Source organism: Hyperoodon ampullatus (assembly GCF_949752795.1).
Source record: "Hyperoodon ampullatus genome assembly, chromosome: 5".
In the NCBI taxonomy this organism is placed as follows: Eukaryota; Metazoa; Chordata; class Mammalia; order Artiodactyla; family Ziphiidae; genus Hyperoodon; species Hyperoodon ampullatus.
Genome location: NC_136918.1, coordinates 53,345,891 through 53,368,875, shown reverse-complemented (window position 1 = coordinate 53,368,875; position 22,985 = coordinate 53,345,891).

The following is a 22,985-nucleotide window of genomic DNA, read 5'->3' as shown; positions in this document are numbered from 1 at the left end:
ATTACCTCAAAGATCTGGAGAGTGTCTTCAGGGTGTTTAAGTTTCCAATGTTTTCAGTAGAACAAGAAAATGCATTTGCAGCAAATATAGTAAAGAATTCTGCTGCCATGAAGTGGCATGGAAAACATTTTAACCCCAGCATTACACTCCACCCTCTGTCCTACATTTTTACATGAGAATCACGAACACTAACCCATTGTGTCACCCATCCCTCCCCTCCCAGCATCCTCATTGTACTCTGCAGTAAAATATAATTGATTTTAATAATCAATTATAAAAAATATAATTGATTTTTCAGCAAAAGTATAATTGATTTTAATAATCAGGTTTTTGTAACTATTTAATGAAAATAGCATTTTACAGCAGTTTTCATTAGTAACAATGTATGAGCTCATAAAAGAGAACTAACATGTACTGAATGGCCACTATGTGTCTCCACTCAGGTAGACACTTTATATACATTACATGCAGGATCTCACTTAACATCCACTGAAAATCTGTAGGGTAGTTATTAATTCTACTTTCCAGACAAGAAAACACAGCCTCTGAGAGTACTATGTCCCTGGTCACAAAACTGGTTATCAATAGAGCTAAAATATGAACCCAGGAGATTCTCATACTTATTTCTGTCCTATCATATTCTCACATACATATGGTAAATTAACTAAAATAAAGTATAATTTAACCTACCCTAAACAGTTTGCTTGGTTTACACTGCAAAGTTCATAAATTTTACCTGTGTAAAATTTGTTACAAATACACAGATTGGATCAGTGTGGCAGGTTTTCCTTCCTGGCATTCCAATCTACTCAAATTGAGTTGAAATGTTACTTTGACAATTACTAACATAATTACCACCACTTCCCTGGTGGTCCAGTGGTAAAGAATCCGCCTTCCAAAGCAGGGAACACGGGTTCAATCACTGGTCGGGGAGCTAAGATTCCACGTGCTGTGGGGCAACTAAACCCTCACGCCACAACTACTGATCTCTTGCGCCTCAACTAGAGAGCCCGCATGCCATGAACTACTGAGCCCACGTGCTTTGGACCCCGTGTGCTACAACTAGAGAGAGAAAACTCGCCTGCTGCAACTAGAGAGAAGCCCGCATGCCACAACGAAGAGCCCCGCACCGCATCCCGCATGCCTCAACTAAGACCCAATGCAGCCAAAAAATAATAATAATAAAGAAATAAAGAAACCAAATAAATTTTTAAAAATTACTAACATAGTATGAAATAAAATATAACATTTTCATAAAGTTTACTCCTTAAACAGAAAACTACAAAATACAGAACTCCAACTCCCTGCGATATATAAGGCTGTACTGTGTTATTAGATATACTTAGTGGAGTATTTTGAGGATTTAAATAGCACTGCCCAAAGCAATTGAAACTGATCCTAACATACCATAGTTATGTTAGTAACTAGTTAGGTATTTCCATGTAAATGATGCAGTTGGTTGGCACAGATTTCCTTTGCAAATGTCTTCCTTCAGATCCTATAGACAGCTGAATATTTCTCCAGATTAAAGCAAACAAATTGTAATGCCTTTCCTTTTGTTTCACCCCAGATGCATTCTCCCAAAAGAACAAAATCCAAAACAAAAACAATAGTACCTCCTGAACTCCTGTTAAAAATATGAGTTTTAACACCATTAGCAAAAAGTGGCTTTGAGAAGCAGTTTAGCCTTTGTGGCTCCTAAGCATTTTCCCTCTTTTGTTCTTTTCCTTTTTGTTATTTGTTTTCCTTCAGCCTTTGGTTCACCTGTTACCATCCCATTATTATAATAAATAATAACTATTATTTATTATTCCTTCATTAAATCATATATTTATGAATGTACAATAATGTATATCTTTTAAGCTACCTTTTCCCAGTAAAAGTTAAAAATGTGCATGGGCACAAGCCACCGACACACTGCTACACATGGGAATCCTTGAGATTTCTCTCATGTTTGAATGGTTTGTAAAGTGATCTATGGTGGCTATTGTAGAAATGAGGATCTGAGGATCACCATCTGCAACAATGAAGAAGAGGTGAATCGGCTGGGGATTATTCATTTGTATAGTCAATCCATGAAAACCAGCAATTGCTGATAGTCTCAAGAAATAAGAATTAGTCTAATCGTAGTCAGGCAACGGACAATGAAAATTAAACAGTCTTTGGGGAAGTGGTTTAATATGCTCTACCCATCCTTCAAATCCTACCTTGCTTTTGTGGGAATCTATGCTAAGGGGGAAACAGTACATTTCTGTAACTGAACAGGACCTTATGAGGTCTTCCCCAGACAGAACCCCCCTCTCCCCCACCCAGTACCCTCTGCTTTAGCTCCTCTCTAGTACCTAGATAACAGTATCTTATGCATATTTTCTGAGTTTTTTTCAGATGCTAAAAACTACCACCAAGTGGAAGGAATTAACTACTTGATGATCTTGTGCATGGAGCCACCAGACTTTCTAGTGCCTAAGGATTGATAAAGTTAACTGCCCTGTTACCTCAACATCAACCAGAGAATTGTGCACTAGCTGATCACATACCCGGGGACATCCCTCCCTCACCTGGTCTTTAAAAATGCTTTGCTGAAACCCTTAGGTGAGTCCAGGGTTTTGGGGCACAAGCTTCTGGTTCTCCTTGCATGGCCCTGCAAGAAACATTTCTTGGCTCCAAACTCTGATGTTTTGGCTTGTCTGGCCTCACTGTGCACTCGAGCACACAAACTTGCATTCAGTAACATTTCCACATGTATACCCTTGTGGTTTCTCGTACCCGAACATCTACTGAGATTGAAATACTCCATTCAGTAATGAGAAGGTAAATATGAATGACATATGACTTTTATCCTCAAGAAGTTCAAAATCTATTGGCCAAAAATGAAAAGATCTTAAACATAGGATGATAATGTATCTGAGGGAATTTTTCTTTCTTTTTTTATCTGTGTTGTGCTTTAGAACTAGCCCAACTCATAAAACTATTTGTCAGTTTTCCAGGATCATGCAGATACCAAAGCTAATATTTCAGTATTGATGATATGTTTCTGTAGAGATTTACAGTTCCTTTCCACAAACAATGCCCCATTTGATCTTACAGCAGGCATGGAAAGTAAGTAAAGCAGCAGTCATCCACATTCAAGAAACAAGTCAGAGAAATGAAGTAACTTCTTCAAGGTCACACAATTAAACTATGAAAGTCAGGACTCAAACTGACTATTTCAGGTTGTTGGTCTAATGTTGTTTTCATTCTTTCTTTTGAAACATACCAATTCTTTGAAAATTTTGTTCAATTTTAGATTAGAATCAATAATTAGATCTAAGAATCTAATAAATTTAAGATTGATACAGAAAATAACCATGTATAGACCACACATTTCCCATATTCTACCTTTCTCTAGTCTTAATTTTCCTAATCACTTTGAGAGCAGTAGAATGGTACGGCAGTACCATGAAAAATGATAAATTGGAAAAGAAAATGTATTCACTGAATTAGAAAAGGAAAATCAGTAGGAAAATGTTTTACATGTGCTAAGAAGCCTTACTTAAAAGAAGGGGTTAATTTGGACATAAATAACTGGAGGTGTTTAAGGTTGTGCTGAAATTACCCTAGTAAGACAAGGGAGAGGAGGCTATGAAATGTTTGTAGGAATGAAGTGAACTGAGAAAACAGGTGGAGCCAGGCTAAGTGAGTAGAGGATTTTCCTTGGCCAGAACCCAGACTATACAGGTTCCCCTCAGCATTGGCATGCTTAAACCTCCCCCTCCACCTGATAAATATATTATAATAATAAAACAAATAGTAAATAAAACAGAGCAATGCTTAGCCTTGCTAGCTCCACTGTAGGGAAGGATTAAGGAGAAAGTGGTGCCAAAGACAAAGGATGACATCATACAACTCTAAGAGATTTCTTCTTTTCTGTGCCAGCACGTTTGTTAAATCCCTAGACACCACAGGTCAACTGGATCTCCTACTGGCTTTATTAGTTGATATATTAAGCTCAGGGTTTGGGGCATCCACATTGTTCTTCCTACTTCTTCTAAAGGATTGTCACTGGGAAGAAACTCAGGACTGGGAGAAGTTTGGACAGCTTCATGGGTTTGTCACGGGTTATAAGCAATTGTGACAGCAGCTACCTGCAGGTATCTCCCTGGATATGTTGCCCCCAAGTGCACTCACGGGGTGAAAGGGGTTATAAGGCAGAGTTGACAAGGACACCTCAAGTTGAATATCGCCCCTATACTGTAGAAACATGTGTCAACTGCCTTTCCAGGCCACTTTTGTGTTTGTCTAGTGGTCCAGAGTCTGTAATGGAAACCATCACAGAGGTGTTTAAATTATCTACAGAAACTCCTGTGACATTGATTTTACCCTTTCTGTGAGCCAGAGTTCAGCAACAAAAACCTTTTCATGAAAGAGCTGGAAAAAATGTCAGAACTCGAAATGTCTCCTGGTCAATGCCCTATTTCCTTAGCACAGAGGGACAGCTTTGCCTTTGTCTATTACCAGATCCGTCCTTCAATTTGAAGCCATCTGTTCCATGAACTTCTGAGACTTGGGCCAAAGGAACTTTAAACCAAGAAACCATTTCACCAAATGTCAGTCAGAGAGTCTGGCATCTGGCTGAAACCTAAAATCTCAGAACGTGAGGTTTCAGAAGGCTGAAGGCTTCTCTGGAATTTCACAAAGTGTGGTGTGCACTTAAAAATTTATATTTATTTTCTGTTTCTGATTAAAAAATAATTTGATGTTCATTATAAATAGTTTAAAATATGAAGAATCAGAAAAAGAGTAAAAATGATTCATGATCACACCACACAGATATAATTACTATTACCGTGTTGTTATATTTCCTCATCTCTTTTTATATTTGGTTTGTTTTAAACACTTAGCATCATATTCTTTATACTGCTGTGTATATCTGCTCCTCCCTATATATTTCCTATGTCACTTAATAGTGAATTAAAATGTTAATCTATCATAAGGCAGTGCTATATTAATCAATTATAAACTGATATAGATTTTTTCCAGTTTTGAAGAGTATCTTAGAAAATGTCTTTGTTCATATAACACTTCGTGCATCTTTGATTTCTGCCTTAATTTTTTTTCTAGAATCACAATGACTGACAATGATCAATGAATACATATAAAATTCTGAAACGTTTGCCATATTGACTTCTAGAAAATTGGTACTCTCTCAAAGCAAAGTATGTGGAGAAGGACCTCTGTCTCATTGTATCATTGTAACAGAATACCCCAGGTAACTGAAAAATATCCAAATATTATTATTTTGAATTTTCATTGCCAAAATCAATCATCTTTCTGTTTCTCTCTCCCTCTCAGTCTGGTCTCTTAAATGCTGCTTTCTTACAATGGATAAAGAACATAAATTCTGTGAAGCCCTGTTCCACAGCCTTCCCTAACATGGTCCATCTAGGTCTCATCGGAGGAGTTTGTCCAGATCTCCTCTGCCCACTGCCTGGTATTTCAGCACTTCTCAGGAGGGGGAGGTGCACACATGTCAGTGCTTGGTGACACTCTTAATCTGATCGAAAGCATATACAACCAAAATTTCTCAACATTTCTACCGTCTTGTAGTTCTCAGTTGTTGCAAGTTTCCTCCTAATTAAAAAAAAAAAAAGTCCTATATATATCTTCATTTGTACTACTTTTAGTATTTTTATACTTTTCATTTGTACTTTATTCCACCTTGAAGGCTTCAAGTTGTGGTGTTTTTGTTTTCACAGATCAATCAGTACTTTCTCCCCAGCCGCCCCGTCCCCACATGCAAAGCAAAAAGCAAATTCAGCTTCCCCTGAGGTCTTGCCCCATTAGCACCCCTTCCTTCCTCTGGAGACCTCTCCTTCCCAGAGGAATCCTCTCTTCCAGACATCTACTGTAACCCAGGTATATTCTCAGCTAGCCATGACATAATCCCCTGAAGTGTTAGATGTTAACCTATGAATTCGCTGAATCGCTCATGCTGTGCTTCCTTTCACTTAAAGGTTTTAAGAGAAACTAAAGAAAGATGGCAGCTTTCCAAGATCCAAAAGAATAAAGCTTTAAGGATAAGTAATGGGGAAAACACTTTGGATCGGAGAGCCTTATTTGGCGCTCCCTCAGAACTTGTTTCCCGTTGCTGTCTTTTGAAAGACTGCTATTTTGCCCTGAAGTGTAAATTTGAATCCCAAGTATATCTTCAATTTTCTTAGGCCCTCAGTTCCATAATTATTTCGTTTTTACAAAGTATCTTCTTTCCGCATAATGGCTAACATTTGCAGTTCTGCTTCCTCCAATTGCTTTCAATTTGTGAGGAAGTTCACTGCCTACTAAATTGGGCCTGCTCTATGAACTTTGCCATAAGCTCAAGCTCATAGCATTTTAAAACAAGAAGGGACCTTAATGGGATCAGATGAACTGCAAAGACCTGAGATTCTGAGAAATTAGTCAATTTACAAGACAATGCAGGTGATTGATGCCCTCCAACACTCAAGCCAATGCTTCTTATTACAATCATATCATTTGCTATGTTGTTATTATTGAAAACTTCCTGTGAGATATACCTTAAAACCTCTTCAAGTGCATTTTATTTCACTTCTATTATTGTCATAGCTTCACATTAACCTTTTCCTTTGTGACCAATCCTTCCTAAAAACTCACCCAGCTCCTGTGAAAAGGAATAGTTCCTAGATCGAAAATAAAAGTTACAAACACACAGGTGCAACTGCAGATGAGTCAAAAAGCTAGCGTGCTGTTGCTACAATCCTCCTCCTCACAATTACATTTTCTCTTCATCATGTGCTGTGCACCTGCTTCTAAGGGATGGGCTTCCAGGAATGCAAATGATTCTTCATCTGAATCCACATTTATTCAGCTTAATGAGCTATATGTATATGCTAATCTCTGAAACATCATACCTCAAAGAGGTGTGAGAATATATATATATATATACCAATATATATTCATTATACATATGTATATATATTTCCATAAAGAGCAAAAGTAGGAAATGGCAGGTAAAAACTAATAGTTCAGTAGTGTGGTATAAAATATGATGGCACCATTGTTTCTCCTTTGAGCAGAGAGAATAGAGACATTCAAAACCAAGAATTGCTTTCCTCTTGGGTTAAGATTTTTTCTTGTATAATGCACAGGCTTTTAGTCTTAGCAGGTTTTCTTGGGACTAAAAAATGAAACACGATCATTGTCTTTTATGACAAATAATTCCTGTCCTGTTTGACTAACCAAGGAAGTAACATCTTAAGCACCAGGATCACAAATGGAGGAAAGCTAAGCTGCTCAAGAGGAAAGGTCTTGCTTGCGGCAGCAAGCCAAAGCATGAGACCTGTGCAGATCCAATGCCCACACCCTCACCTAAGTAAGAATGGGACTATCTTGGTCTTCAGAACGTTGGCAAGGCAGGAGGGTGTCCCAGGTTTAATAGGGACTAACAGGTAAATGACTTCCACTCCTCCAAGGCATGGGAGGCTGTCTGGTTCTCAATGTCATGGCTTCCACCCTTAAAGAGCTGAAGTTGGGACAATCATGGTCTGACCTCACCGCATCTTTCACAAAGAGACAACTGTGATGAGTCTTTTTATAGGTTACTGTGTTTACACAAGGTCAGTTCATTTAACTTGAGGGATTCGTTTGGGAGATTTAATTAACAAATTTGTAAATCAGTAATTTTGATTATCTTTGCCTGACTTAGAATAAGGCTAACTCTGACATAGTATATGCATGTCTTAAAGCAAGACTAATTCTTTTTTTAACCTTTATTAAACTGATTGAAATAGATTACTCAGAAAGTAAATTCTGAACCTTGGTGTACTGAACCTAGACAAACTGAACCCTCTTTTATGAAATTACATCTTTTACATCATTAAGGAATACATTAAGAAATACAATATGTAAATTAAAATCGAGCGATTTGGGAAGATAAAGCATTTTCAATTTACTGAGACCCATTTAAAGACAGAGGCAAAATGGGTTCGAGTTTAGTTCTTCATACCACAAAGATCACTTACATCAATAGAACTCAGAAGTTTATAAACTGGTTCACCTATGCTATTTTCTTTGACTCTGCCAAATATCCTGTAAGTCATCTGCAGAAGGCATTTTTATTTCAATTTTAAAACTATAAAAACTAAGGCCAGGGAGGTTCTGTGCCTTCTGGAAGTAAAGCCAATTGACATACAGTGATTTTAACTTACACTGAAGCTTATTGCTTCTAAAGGCAATTCAAGTTTTAAAAAAACAAAAAACAAAAAACCATCTTATCCCATTTACAATTACTTCCCAAGATGTTGATGCATTTTCACGTATATGTGTCTCCTTTATTTGATATAAATTCGTACAGAGCTGAGCTGGGATTATGTCTTACTCATCTTCATGTCTTCTCTGCTCCATAGCCTGGTAACTTGCATACACTGGGGCTCAGGGCAGCCCACCCCAAATTATGCCTCAGTGGTATATTGATTATTTTGAATTAGAGTTACATGGGAAACAGCCATTGCAAGAAGGGAACTCTAATCTTCCTCTGTTCCCCTGAAATCAGGAAATAAATCTCCCATGTGAAAGGTACCCCCGCTGTACCAGGAGGTAAAGATACAGCCTCATCACTAGAGACAGGGAATTCAGGACCAAGAAGCCTGTATAAACAAACCCTGTTACTTCTTCACTAATTTACTACCCCTAGCCCAAACTCTGCTTAGATTCTTCACTAATTAAGCACCCAAGCCTAAGTTTCTTTGTCTTGTCAATTCCTCACAAATTTATTGTTTCTGTCTAAAAAGTATAAAAGCTGCCTGCTTTGGCTACTTCTTAAGTCTCATTTCCATGAGACCTCCATATGTACAAATTAAATTTTTTTTCTCTTGTTCATCTGTCTTGTGTCAATTTAACTATTAGACCAGCCAAAAGAATCAAGAAGGGAAGGGGGAAATTCCCCCCTTCCTGACACACACATTAACTAATCTTGATAAGTTGGACTGTACCTTTAACAGATACTCATGTAATTATTTAATAATTATATGTATATTTTAACACACACACTACCCATCCATTACTATTTGTCAGTGAGAAAATACTGCTTTCTCTACACTAAATCCTTTTTACAGGTAAAGCAAAAAATTACCCAGCTCTCTTTTTTTATACAATTCCCAGATTTGGATTTTTCAAAAATGAGCTTAGACTGTCTTTTGATGATTTCGTCCCAAATTCTTTTGTCCCATGCATGAAAGCTGATGTTCCTAGTAGATATTTAACCTTCTGCCTTCAGTCAGAATGGGTAACTTATTCCTTAGCATTTAATAAAAGTTTTAATTTGGTTTTGCTATCTTCTATAATCATTTCTTCAGTGTTTTGGGCTGCTATAATAGAATACCATAGGTTGGGTGGCTTAAATAACAGAAATTTATTTCTCCCAGTTCTGGAGGCTGGAAAGTCCAGGCTCAAGGTGCCAGCAGATTTGCTTTCCAGTAAGAGTCCACTTCCTGGTTCGCAGATGGCCATCTCCTTGATGAGTCCTCGCATGACATAAACATAGAGCAGAGAGAGAGAGAAGAAGCAAGCTCTCTCATGTCTTTTTATAAGGGCACTAATCCCATTTGTGAGGGCTCCACTCTCATGACCTAGTTACCTCTGGAAGGCCCCCCTCCTAATACCATCACATTGGAGGTTAGGATGTCAACATACAAATTTGGGGGGAACACAAACATTCAGCAGCAAGACTATTAGTGCAATATTTTTGACATACTTAAAATTCCTAATCAGTTAAAAAACTACGTATTATTCAGAAAAGTTTTTTTTACATATTACTCATTTGAAATTAAAACTTATATGATTTTAACTAAAATCCTTAAAAAGAAATATTTCTCTGGCCAAGATGACCTGATAAAGAAAATATAAGGATACACATGCTGGCCCCAAATGTGACAAATACTAAGATTTTTTCATATGAAAAGCAGAAACAAAATGGATGGCTAGTGGGAAGCTGCTGCATAGCACAGGGAGATCAGCTCAATGCTTTGTGACGACTTAGATGGCTGGGATAGGGAGGGTGGGAGGGAGGCTCAAGAGGGTGGTGATATGGGGATATATGTATACACATAGCTGAGTCACTTTGTTGTACAGCAGAAACAACACAACATTGTAAAGCAATTATACTCTAATAAAGATATTTTTAAAAAGGAGAAACAAATTTTAAATAATTTGTATGATTTTATGCGGCATTCCCTATCCTACCCTCAGAGAGTGACTGCAGATGAAAGTGACTCTTGTCCCAGCCAGACAAAGGGGTCACCATGCATGACTGCCATCTTTTGGTGACCTCTGCCGTCATAAATTAACCACCACAAATCCTGGGCTTCTTGCCATCGTGACTGCCTCTAAAACATTCTCTAATTTCCCTTATAAGCTTTTTCATGCCAAAAATAATGAAAAGTGGAATGGGTATAGGAATCTAAAAACTAGTTTTGACTGTTCATAAATGAAGACCCCAATTTGTGGCACACATCTGCAACAAGCATAACTTTAATGGTCCCTTCAACTTACCCCTTGTTTCAAAGCCCATTCTCAAAATATAATCATTACAGCCAAATTTAGTGTTTCTATATTGAAATGTGAGAAAGCATTTTGATAAGACTTATAGGGTTGGCAAAAAATCAAATGCTACTATGGTGATACAAAAGTAGCAATATGAAAACATAAAGCCTTGCATTATTTTAAGTTTAAGAAGCTCGATTTAGCTCAACCAAAGCAGAAAGCAATGTAAAATAATAATAAAGAAACAAACCACAAATAATTTTTAGAAAGCCTGTACTGTACCACTAGGAAGTATTTCTTTTGTCCTTCTCAAGAATCTTAATGCCTTAGTTTAACAGGAAGGTCTGTCAAATTCAGCACTATTGACATTTTGGCCTGGCTATAAGTCTGTCACAGGGCTGTCATGTGTATTGTCAGATGTTCAGCAACATCCCTGGTCTCTATTCACTAGATAACATAGCAAAACCTTCCTCACCACTGACTCCAACTGCTGTGAAAACCAGAAAGTTCTTCAGGAATGCCAGGTATCCCCCAAGGGACAGAATCTTCCCCTGTTGAGAACCACTGGCTACAGAATCAGGATGAAGATACAAACAAAAACAAAGACGGAATCAAAAATTTTTGAAATGAAATTTTGAGTGATAGAGACAATGGTATTTATAGGAAAAGCTGGACCATTGTTTTATTAAGTCTTTTAAGCATTAATTAACAGCATACTATGTGTCAGGCACTGGCTTGTCCTTGCTCACTTTGACATTAATTTGACTTCAGGAAGGACAATCTGGACTTCTCAAGACATAGTACTAGTATATACCACTGCAAAAAAGAATATGAGTTTGGACAGATGGATCTGACAGATTACTGATTTCCTATAGCAGAAAAACCCTGCTATCAAAAGGCTCCAATACCAGCTGTGTTACCACAACCGTTACCAGGTGTGATCTTGAGGAAGTCACTTTACATTCCAAGCCTCGGTTTTCTCTATTTGTTGATGAATAAACCATTACACAGTGTGTTAAGAATTAAAGATAGTATATGTGTAATATGTGGCATATGAAATGTATTAATTACCATTACTTTCCACTAATAATTTACCTACCATTAATCATTTCCATTATTATTTTTTTCCCACAACCATTACTGTTGTGAACTGGGGAGACATGATCTGCTATATTACCTTGTATCCTGAGTTCAATCCAATATGGACTGATGACAAATCCTATTTATAGTGGTATACAGTTTATTTGAGTCACATAAATGAGGTCATTTTATTCGTTCAAAATTAGAGGTTAAGAATTCATCTGACATAAAGGAATTGGATTTGAGGACCCTATTATCCTTTGTACTTTCCTAGGCTATAAACTCAATTTTTCTATTTCTGTCTTACTAACATAAACATATCCCTAAACATGACTCTAAGTATTCAGTTTCTCACTCCAATATGACCCACCTATAATTCTGTTTAGCCATCTTTTGATGGACACTATTTGTAGCTGTCTTGTCTTGACGGAAAAGCCCTCTTTCATCATCGTGATTTGACATTCTTAGACTAGATTAATGTGTGATTAAACTCTGTGGAACACCTTTAAAACAATTTCAATATTTTTCTTCCTCCTTAAAAAGCAATATATGTTCAGGGAATCTGATTTTAAAAATGCAAATAAACAAAGAGAATAAAATTTAAACCTTAAAAATGTTTCCCTGAGGCATCTCACTAACACACTAATAATACGAAAGCCATGCATATGGCCAAATCAGACAGTGTTAGGAGATACATACTATGTAATTTCTGCTTTTATAGGAAAGCACACAATGCTGTGGGAGCACATGGAAGGTTTCTGGCCCATATTTGGTTGATCATAAAGGCTTCCTGGGAGAAGTGAGTCCTGAAGGCTGAGGAGTTAGCTAATCAAAGGAACAAGGATGTTGGCATGAGGAGTCCAGGCAGAGGAAGGTAATGGCATGAGCAAAAGCCATGGGATATTGGTAGTGGTGGTGGTGGTGCTGGGAATTTGTAATTGATAAAACTGGTGACATGAACAGGAGAAAGGGTATGCAAGACATTATAAACCATATCAAGAAATTTGGTGTTTCTCCTGAGAGCAAAACAAGAGCCACTGAGAACTTTAAACAGGAGCAATGCATATGCAGATTTTTGTTTTATAGAAATCATTTATTGTGGGGAATGGACTGGAGAGAGGTATTTGTGGGGAATGGGCTGGGCAGAAGCCATATTTAAACAGTGCAGTGTTAAAATACTGTTTTGCTAATTTGGGAGAGAGACGAGAGTGAAACTAAGATAATGATAGCGAAGTTGGAGAAAGTGGATAGGTTTAGGAGATATTTAAGAGGTAAAATTAAGTTTTTTAAAAATGTTAGTTGCTTTGATATGAGTGCTGAGAGAAAAAGGTGAATCAAAAATAATGCTCATAAGGGCTTCTGATTTAAATGGTTGGGTCAAATTACCTCACAGACTCTCCATTTCCAAATACCTAACAAATTGAAGCAGATTATCAAAAACTCATTCATATTCTTCATCTCTCTCTCTCATTATATGTATATATAGTATCATTATGTATTGTGTACATGTATATATAAATATATGTGGAAATATACAAATGCATATACATAAAATAAATTAGCAGACAAACATGGGAAGGAAAACAGCCCAATGCCCTACAACTCAAAGAGCATCAGCCAAACAGAAAAACCAAAATTCCTGGAGTAGAACAAAAAACAAATACAGAAAGGCTCCTATCCTGCCCCCAAATGCTGATACATATCAATCAGAAAGATAAAATAAATAATGGTAATTCTCACTATTTAGTCCCAACTCTGGAAGGAGGCCAACCAGTTGAGTAATCTGAAACATAAAACAACTCCTGACTGTTTTACAGAAGTGAAGTTTCCTGAATGGAAGAATGATATGAATGCTAAGGTCACTTCACCAGGGAAGAACATACCCCTCAACAAAGTACCACAGAGCCTTAAAGAGGGCATTTAACAAATCTCAGGCATAATCACAGATACTGGATATTTTCAGATACTGGATATTTTAAGTAACTACAGCTCTGCAGTCCCCCCAAGGCCCTACGCCCACCATCACGCCCTCAGACAAGCATGGAATACAAAATGAATACCCAGCACTCAAACTACAGCTTTTTGGTTATGTGGCGTCGGGCACACGTTTTATACACAGTGAGATGGTTAGTCAGGAAGCTCTCTACACTGCAACACAGAAAAGGAAAGACCTGGAAAGAGCCACGCAGGATGCAAAACATGGCACGGCACACTTGCAAACAGATGAAAGCAAATGAGCAAAAATACAGAATTCAAAAAAATGTTTCCAGCCTAGAAAATATAACCCTCAGAACAAAACAGGTTCCCTGAAGGGACAATTGAGCCAGACAGCAACTTGATAAGACTGTTTATATCAGAGCTCCACTCAATGTAAAGATGTTAAAACAACAGAATAACATGCACGGGGAGACTGTAGTCCTTCAGAAATAAAACTACTTGTTTACAGGAAAACAAATACATAAATTTGAAACAGCAAGGAAAAGTCAATTAACTGAGACACGGCATGGTGTAAACACTGCAAACACAGATGTGAAAGACAGGTTTAAAGCAATCAAAACTAAATTAATAAACCTGAAGAACAAAGGTTCTCCAACATGGGTACTGCTGGTAGCTCTAAACAGAAAACTCCACAAATGATACAGAAAAGACAGTTTAAAATGTAACCCAAGAAAGTTTCCCAGAAAGAAAGGAAGGAAAAGGAAGAAGGGAAGAGAAGGAGAAGAGACCAAAAAAAAAAAAAAAATTATGTAGAACCAGCTCCCTTAGGCATTGTTCTTGGTACTTTAAATATACTAATTCAGTACAAAGTAAATTCTATTATTATCCCCGTTTTCAGATGTCAAAACTGAGGCAGAGAGATAAATACCTAGTCCCAGGTCGTAAAGGAAGTGGCGGAGCCAGAATTTAAACATAGGTTAGTGTGATGTCAGAGAGTAAAAGAACACATGTTCCAGGAAGACTGGAAACCAAAATAGGTAAATTATTTGAACACTTGAGGCAAAAGAAAGAAAAAAATTTAAATTATCCCTACCGTCTGAATAATCCTAGTGATTGTTCAAATAGGAATACATTTTTTTCTATTATCTGAGATCTCAAACTCGTCCTGACAGCATGCTATCATCTTCCCTCGCACCTTCTCTGCTTCTTCACTTAGATCAGAAGCAGATTCATCAATATGAAAAGGAGACATTTTTGAATAATGTCCATGATTTTATAAAGTACTCCCTAACCCACCTCCAACACCCACCCAGATGAAACAGCACCCTACAATGAAGCTGAAAGCCTACAAATCTCAGCTACATATTTAGCGTTTCTGAACAGATTCTTTTCTTTGAAGCAATTTCTTTAATTTTATCAGAATCCAGACACAACAAGAGAAACACCCAAAACTACAGGGAGACAGGAGACACAACTCCTCTCCACCTGCCCCTGGCTCTACAGTGGGGACAACGTGGGGTGAGGCAGCTGGGGGGAGACCTCGAGCCTCAGGGCAGCCCTGCAGGCTCCAGGCCCGCGGGGCCAGAGCGTAATGGGGAGGCAGGGTCCAGCCCCCAAGTCAGAACGGCTGAGGGGAGGCCCCCTGGAAGGACTCCACCCCGTCACCCACACTCCTGCGCAGGCGCAGGGAGGCCACAGCCAGAAGGGGGCCCGGGCCACGGCCACGGCCACGGTCATGATTGAGAAGCAGCTGGAGCGGAGGCAGGAGAGACACGATCATCTGGGCGGAATCAGTTGGCGGGAGAGGGTGGGAGGTGGGAGGGCCCCAGGGGCCAAACCCTGAGGTCACAGGAGGGGGCCCAAAGCGGGGCTAGGGAGTGTGGTCCTGAGGGAGTGGGTCAGCGGCTGGGCCCCTTTCTCCCGCTGCCTACAGCCCCTCCAGTACTGCTGCCAGGGTGGCCACCCCTCCAGGGAAATGGGATAAGAAAGCAGCCCACCCCCTGCGGCAGACTGCCAGGTGGCTGAAGCCAGGAAGGAAGGCCTGGCCCGGCCTTGGCCTGCCTGCCCCAGAGGCCTGTGGGAAAAGGATGGGTCTAGGAGGGTGAGAAAGGGGCTCGACTGGCTCAGGTCCAGGATGCTGCCGCATGTGGCGAGTCCCCCACGAGCTGGTGGACCGCGCTGGGGGCCAGCAACTGCAGGTAGCCAGGAGGCAGCAGCTTCTCAAGAAACTCCTTCGCAGCTACTGTCTCCTAAGGACAGGAGCTGTGCATGTCACCGGGGTAAGTCTTGAACTGGACCCTGGCGGGTGTGACAACGGACCCGAGCTTCTCGGCTGTCAGGGTCCCAAACCGTACGGGAACCATGGGGTCCAGGACCCCATGACACTGAAGGGTGGTCAGGTCCTTGGCGCTGCCGTTGGCTGCCTGGGGGAAGGCCCGGTAGGGGCAGAGGCAGCCAACAGCACAAGGCCACAGTGCCAGCCAGAGGGCGGGGGCATGTGAGGGCTGTGAAGAGGGACAGGTCTCCACCCTGTGAAAAGCCTCCCAGGACGATCTGATTGGCAGGGATCCCATTCTTCATCTCATGCTCATTCTTGCTCAGCTCCAGACACAATGGCAGCATCCGTGAGCAGGGGCACAGACATGGTGTTACCACACATACACTGCAGGGCTCCACGGCTGGGGCCTCCACTCCTGGGGGTTTCAAGACCTCTCCAGAGATCCTCCTCTTTCTTCCACCCAGACACACACTCTTCCCACTCTGCTGCCCTGCCTGAACTGAACAGATTTTTAATCTTCACCTTCAAAGCTGAGCAAACAACCAAGGATTAACAGACAGCTGAAGACAGCTTCTTTTGTGAAAGAAAAATAGCAGGAAAATGAACAAACAAAACCTAGAGGAGCCAGATTATACAAAGAAGAAAATGTTCAAAACCTATCATTAACATCATAAGAGAAATTTGATTCATGAAACAAGAGCTTCCTGGTTTCACAATTGCTACAAAGCTCCAGAAATCACCACAGTGTAGTAATGATATAGGATAGACATAGGATAGACAAAATCCATTCATTTTGAGAAAAAGGTCAGGCAATCCCAATTGAAGAATATTCTACAAAATATCTGATCAATAAACTCGGAACTGTTAAGGTCAAAAAAACAAAGGAAAGTCTGAGAAACTATCACAGAGCAGAGGAGGCTAAGGACACATGATAACTAAATGTAATGTGACATCCAGGATAGGACCCTTCTGCTGACAAAGGACATTAGGAAGACAGTAGTAAATTCTGGATAAATTGTAGAGTGTAGTTTTTAGTAATATACTAATGTTGGTTCCTTAGTTTTGACAAATGTACCATGGTAACATAAGATATTAGCAACAGAGGAAACTTGGTGAGGAGTATACAGGAACTCTCTGTACTGTCTTTGCAATTTTTTTTTCCTGTGGATCTAAAACTATTCTAAAATAAAATGTTTATGGGAAAAAAATGAATGTCTGCCATGATATTCACCTAATGCTGAAAATCGTTATTTCTTGGGGGGCCAGAGGTTGGCATCTTATACATTTTTCTTCCTTTTTCTTTTTTAAAATATTTTTTACTTTCATTTATGTTCTTCTCTTTATTGTATAATTCTTTATAATAATCATGTATTTTTCCAAAACCACAACCTAGTTTTCCTTAAAAGCAAAACTCAACTGTTATGATGCCCAGGTTTCTGGCTTGGAATACTAGATGGCTGGTGGTTACCATGCCTAACTATTACTGCACTAATACTACAAAACTAACCACTGCAAACTCAGTGGCCTACGCTGAACATTTATTTTTCTGGGGCTTCATAAATTGGCTCTGATTGTGTAGGCTGAGCTCCAGGCAGCAGGTTAGGTGCAAGTCAACTCCTGTGTCTCTCATCCTCCTTGGACCAGTATCTAACCATTAGTTTTGCTTATGGCAACTGGACAAGACCACAGGAGAATGAGAAGGAACACATCATGCTTCTCAAAGCCTTGGCCCCAAACTGACCACTTTCACTTCACCAACCTCCCACTGGCCTTCACAAGTCACATGGCCAAGCTCAGCACTGATCAGGCAGGGAAACATATTCTACCCTCTTTAGTAGGGTAGTACCGCAAAGTCACGTGGAAAAGAACATGGATGCATTATAATATAGAAAAGCCATGGAAAATTAAGTGCAGCAACTCAATCTACCTTAGTAGTGTAATTTAAGGAGAGGAGAACAGTCATTCCCTACCTATGTTTTTATACAAAACAGGCATCAAACAACTGATTTTGTCCCTTATATGAAATCAAGTGTAGGAACCTGGGTAGTCAGCACCCCTAGAAGAATTAGCCCACTCCCAGAGCAGGTCCCCCCATCTCTTCCTCTGGGAGTGGTGATGAGCGTTCAGATTCTTCCACCCCCTCCCCTTACAACAGAGCTTTAGGAGCAGCAGAACCAATATTGACACTGCTCCACCACGAAGCTTCCCATCAACAAGGATTTTTAAATTTTTAAATAACTGTGGCTCTCTCCACATAGGCCCGGATCACTTCTTTCCCTTCCTTTTCCAAACATAACTCTTCTTTTCACTTTACAAAGGTATTTGCCTAGGATTTTCATCTCAAGACAATAACTAAACTCTCTAAATGCTGATTAACCAATCAAACTCAACCTCAGTCACTTCCCAACCATGCCACTCTGGGAACATCCGTGAACAGCTCTAAGCCTCTATTTCCCATTCTGTAAAAAGAAGCAGGTAACACATGCCCTTTCTTCCTCAAATGGTTATTTTGAGAATGGATAAATTAATTCACTGGTAAGCACTTTAGAATCTCTAAATTGCTCCACAGCTACCTTATGTTCTTATTTAAAAATTAATTTGAGTCAGTCTACATGTTCTAAGAATTATTACAAAAACTTGATGATCTGATCAAAGGGTTAAAGAGAGGTAGGGTTTTTTTTTTCTTCTCTTGTCAAATATAATGAAGTGCAGAATTCGGTCTCATCAATTTCTTTTGCCTTTTTCTGACAGCTAACGCCACTGGCAGACATCGAGTAGGAAAAAGTTTTCAGGCTTTGCCCAAAGGAAGCCTGTGATGTTATTCCTAGGGTAAATTATTCAGCTTCTAGTAAGTTCCTGTGGAAATTAATATACAGCAGCATATTGCTAATCACTTAAATTTAATGTTTTATTGCTTTACACCTAACCTTATGTTTTTATTTATTAATAGGTATTTTGCATTTTAAATAAAGAAATGTCTTTCACTTTCATTATTCATTTAGTGTTAGTTAAACTGAAGGTTAGATGTGACAGGAGTGAAATTTTCTAAATAATAATAGTGTGGGTAAAACATTCCATTAATATCACTGCATTAACTCCACAATTGGATGTTTGTTACAATCTAGCTATGTGGCTCTGCTATGGATTAGTTTTGTGTACAAAACTGTAGCTTTAATTAATCAAAGAAGTTGCTAGTTATGCTTTATTTATGGATTTTTTATGCCAGATTAAAACAAAAATAAGTTTCAGTACTAATAAAATATAAAAACTACTTTTCTTTCATCTGTAATTTATATGTTGGTAACTGTAATAAGAAGGCATTAGTATTTTTCAATGCCTAGATAATGATGAATAGCTACTTGATTTTTTTTAAACTCGAAAACAAAAAAGTAAATAAAACTATTAATGGCAAATGTAACACTGGATGATTTGCATAATATATATCTTGCTAAATAGAACTTGTGCCATTCACATATGAGTGGTGCAGATGGGGGTAGGCCTTCTGTTTGATATTTTTAGGGAAAAAAAGAAAAAAGAAAAAATTGTTCCCCAAGGGTATTAATTCTGTTATTGAACTCTTGAAAATAACAACCTCCATAGCCCAAACACAGCAATTAAAGGAATCAGCGGAGATATAAACCAAGGCAGAACAAAAGACCCAAAAGGAGAAGGGTGAGCCCAGTGGGACAAGAGAGGGCTCAGATGAAGACAGGCTTTTCATGACTCTTGCCACAATTAAAATAGGCCACTGACATGAAGCCACAGAATGCAACCACTAAGCAATTACTGAGGTGTATATATGTACATCTACATTTCCCTTCCAGTTGTCAGTTTCACAAATGTTTTGTCTGCAAGAAAAGAAAAAACACAGAGAGAAAATGTAACTGCAATGTAGGGTAGAAAAACTGAGAACTAAGTTTGGACAGTTAGATTACCAGTGTAAATACGGGCTCTACCAACCTGCTAGCTCTGTGGCCTTCCACAAGTCACACACCTTCTCTGCTTCAGCCTTGCAAATAAACAAGTGTTTATTACTAGCAGCGTTCTGTGGGTTGTTACAGGATTAAAAGATAGAATACATTGAAGCACTTCTTAGTAAAGGGGCAAAATAAGATCCTAAATATTATATTTCAGTTTCAGCATTTGACTTATTTGAGCATTATTACCTCCAGACAATTCAAATGTTTTGTGGGCACATACATATCGCTGGTCAAATGTATGTTTTGACAATGTCTGTGTGGTTTGGATTAATATAGGCAGGATTTTATAAGTAAAAATTTTCACTTTGAGATATAGGTAATCTGGTTTCTAAGTTGCTTACATCCCGTGAGTAACTGCCAAATTTTTTTATTTTTGGTTCAGTCAGCACAGTCTCTCTAATGTATTAATTTGTTCTTCACTCTGGCCATTTACAACCCAGTATAAGTGTCTGTTCTGCACAAGAGCCATAAAGAATAACACGAAATCTTGCACAAAATCTTGCATGTCTGGCCAAACGGCTGGTTTGGCTAAAGTCATCAACATGAGGTAACCCATCTGAGAGAGCATTTAATTGAATGACAAATGTGAAATACAGGAATTAGTATTAGTTTAAAAGAAAAAAATTGCTTCTGCTCTTTTTGGTTTAGATTATCCAGATGATCTCAGTCAATTCTTGGTTTGGCAAGTAGAGCTAGGACAAATAAATACTGAAATATCCTGGAATACTCCTGACATGTTGTATACTGATCCATTACCATGGGCCTTTGCTCAGAAGTCATTGGGATTACTGCCTGGATTGCAAAATTGCAGTTTGATTTATGCTATCCAGTTCATTTAATCCCCACTTGCATGAGTAATTGCATTGTAATTCCCACATGGTTACACACAACCCACCAGCCTGGAGTTTGAAGCAGACAAGTAATTCCATTTAACAGCTGCTAAAATAGGGGAATCCACAGGTAGCTCTCATTCAAATGTTTGTTAATTGCTGTCAGTGCTTCACTCATAAACCCACCCTGAAGTCAGGTACTTTAGGCTCTATTGAGAGGAGATATAAAAGTAAGATGAGTTACAGACATCCTGACAGAAAAGGAGGATGAATTCAGTCTTGGGTCTGGATGTGCCTTGGCCCTGGAACCAATATCGGCATGGAAATCAAACAGTGAAGGATGTTTGTGAGGCAGTAGTTGTTTCCCAGATGGTAAAGTGTTTGCAAAAAGACTCCTAGGGCCCAATGGTGAGTCAGTCAGAAAACATTTGCAAATTCAGGTTGTAAAAAGAGGCTGGAAAGAGTCAATTGACAAATTGCCAAACTATAAAACTATACTGAGTCTGTTGACAGTTCTTTTGGAATACACTAAATGACGAGTGGATTTGGAACTAAATAAATGAACGTGGCAATTTTATTGGAGCTGACCATTTTGAATGTTGCATAGACAATCTCTTGGTACATGGTTTTTCAGCAAAGTGCCTGGGATACTAGATTATCTTTTACCAGCAACTCTTTAGAGAAATGAGGAAATTCTTGGGTTTCCAGTACTTGACTATCTCTAGGGTCACTAAAAAAAAAAAAAAAAAAAAAAAGGGAATAAGTATTCTTATTCAGATACAATAAAAATGCTAAGCTCTAACTGAATAGGCTAGGGAAACAACCATGATTATCTGCAGGTATATTAGGTCTCAGCAAACAAAGGTACAATTAGAGTCAAACGGGGTGATCCAAGAGGAAAAATGGGGACTTTCTGTGGCTGACTTGCCTCAGAATTCTTAATTCCTTTTGTCCATTCAAACTCAACTGTCCAAATGTAATTTTTTGGTCATTTAATTACATTTATTAAGTATTAGTAAGTACGTACTATCTGCCAAATACTCTTGAGATGCAAAATACACACCAAAAACTAATGGCTAATAACTGTAGATTTAATTCAGTTTTTCTTTTTCATGTAAATGCACAAGATTTCACTCACATTTCCACTTTCATGTTATGTTGGAGGCACTTCTAGAGGACAGACAATGCGTATAAACAATTATTTTTATAGTCACTCTATGAACGCCCTTTGTTGATGGGGGTGACACTGATAATAAAGAATTTCATCCCAAGAATTTTCCTATCTTTTGGTACTTGAATAGCTGGAGATTTGAGGAATTCAGTGACACTTATGAAAGTTATCTTGAATCTAGAGACAGATGTGTGTGTGTATGTGTATGTGTGTGTATTCTTCATCAATTTAAAAAGATAATTTTCCAGTAATGGCAACTGATTTTGATGTACTATGTGAGTTTATAAAAATCTTATTTCAGGGCTTCCCTGGTGGCACAGTGGTTGAGAGTCCACCTGCCGATGCAGAGGACATGGGTTCGCGCCCCGGTCCGGGAAGATCCCACATGCCTAGTGGAGCGGCTAGGCCTGTGAGCCATGGCCGCTGAGCCTGCGCGTCCGGAGCCTGTGCTCCGCAATGGGAGAGGCCACAACAGTCAGAGGCCCGCGTACCGCAAAAAAAAAAAAAAAAAAAAAAAATCTTATTTCATTTATAACATTCATGGATTATTGTTATTTTTTATTTTTTATTAATTATTTTTTAAATAAATTGCATGCATATGAAAATAGCAAACATATATACATACAGAAAATGTGGGCTTGCCTCCTTCAAAAAAATGTATAGACTTCAGAATACAGATACATAGATAGATAGATATAATATCCATCTCATTGATTTCTAATTCATGTTTTTTCTTTCTCAATTTGCTTCCCTTCCATTCATTTGTTCTATTAGCTACTCTTACTTATCGCTCCTCTCTTCACCCATAGTTTTTGTCATCACACTATTCTAAAAGATTTTCTCAATTTCTGCAAGTGCATCCTCTGGTCATTTCTTGGAGTTACACTGCCAGGATAAAATGAGGTGCCCAAATTTGGATAAGAGGTCAATCTTAGAAGCTCTGTCACAAATGACTGCAAGAAGCCAAAGTGCTAACACACATTCCACTGATTCTTGCTCCTGTCTCCTCCATATAACTTTATATTGCTACGAATTACTCCTCACATGCATTAGAGAGTCCCCAGGAGATATTCCACACGTGCTCACAAACCAGTCCAAACTCACTTGATGCCTCTACTGCTCCACTGGGTCCCATAGTTCTTTCTGGGAACCGCCATGCCCTTTCCTCCAATGTG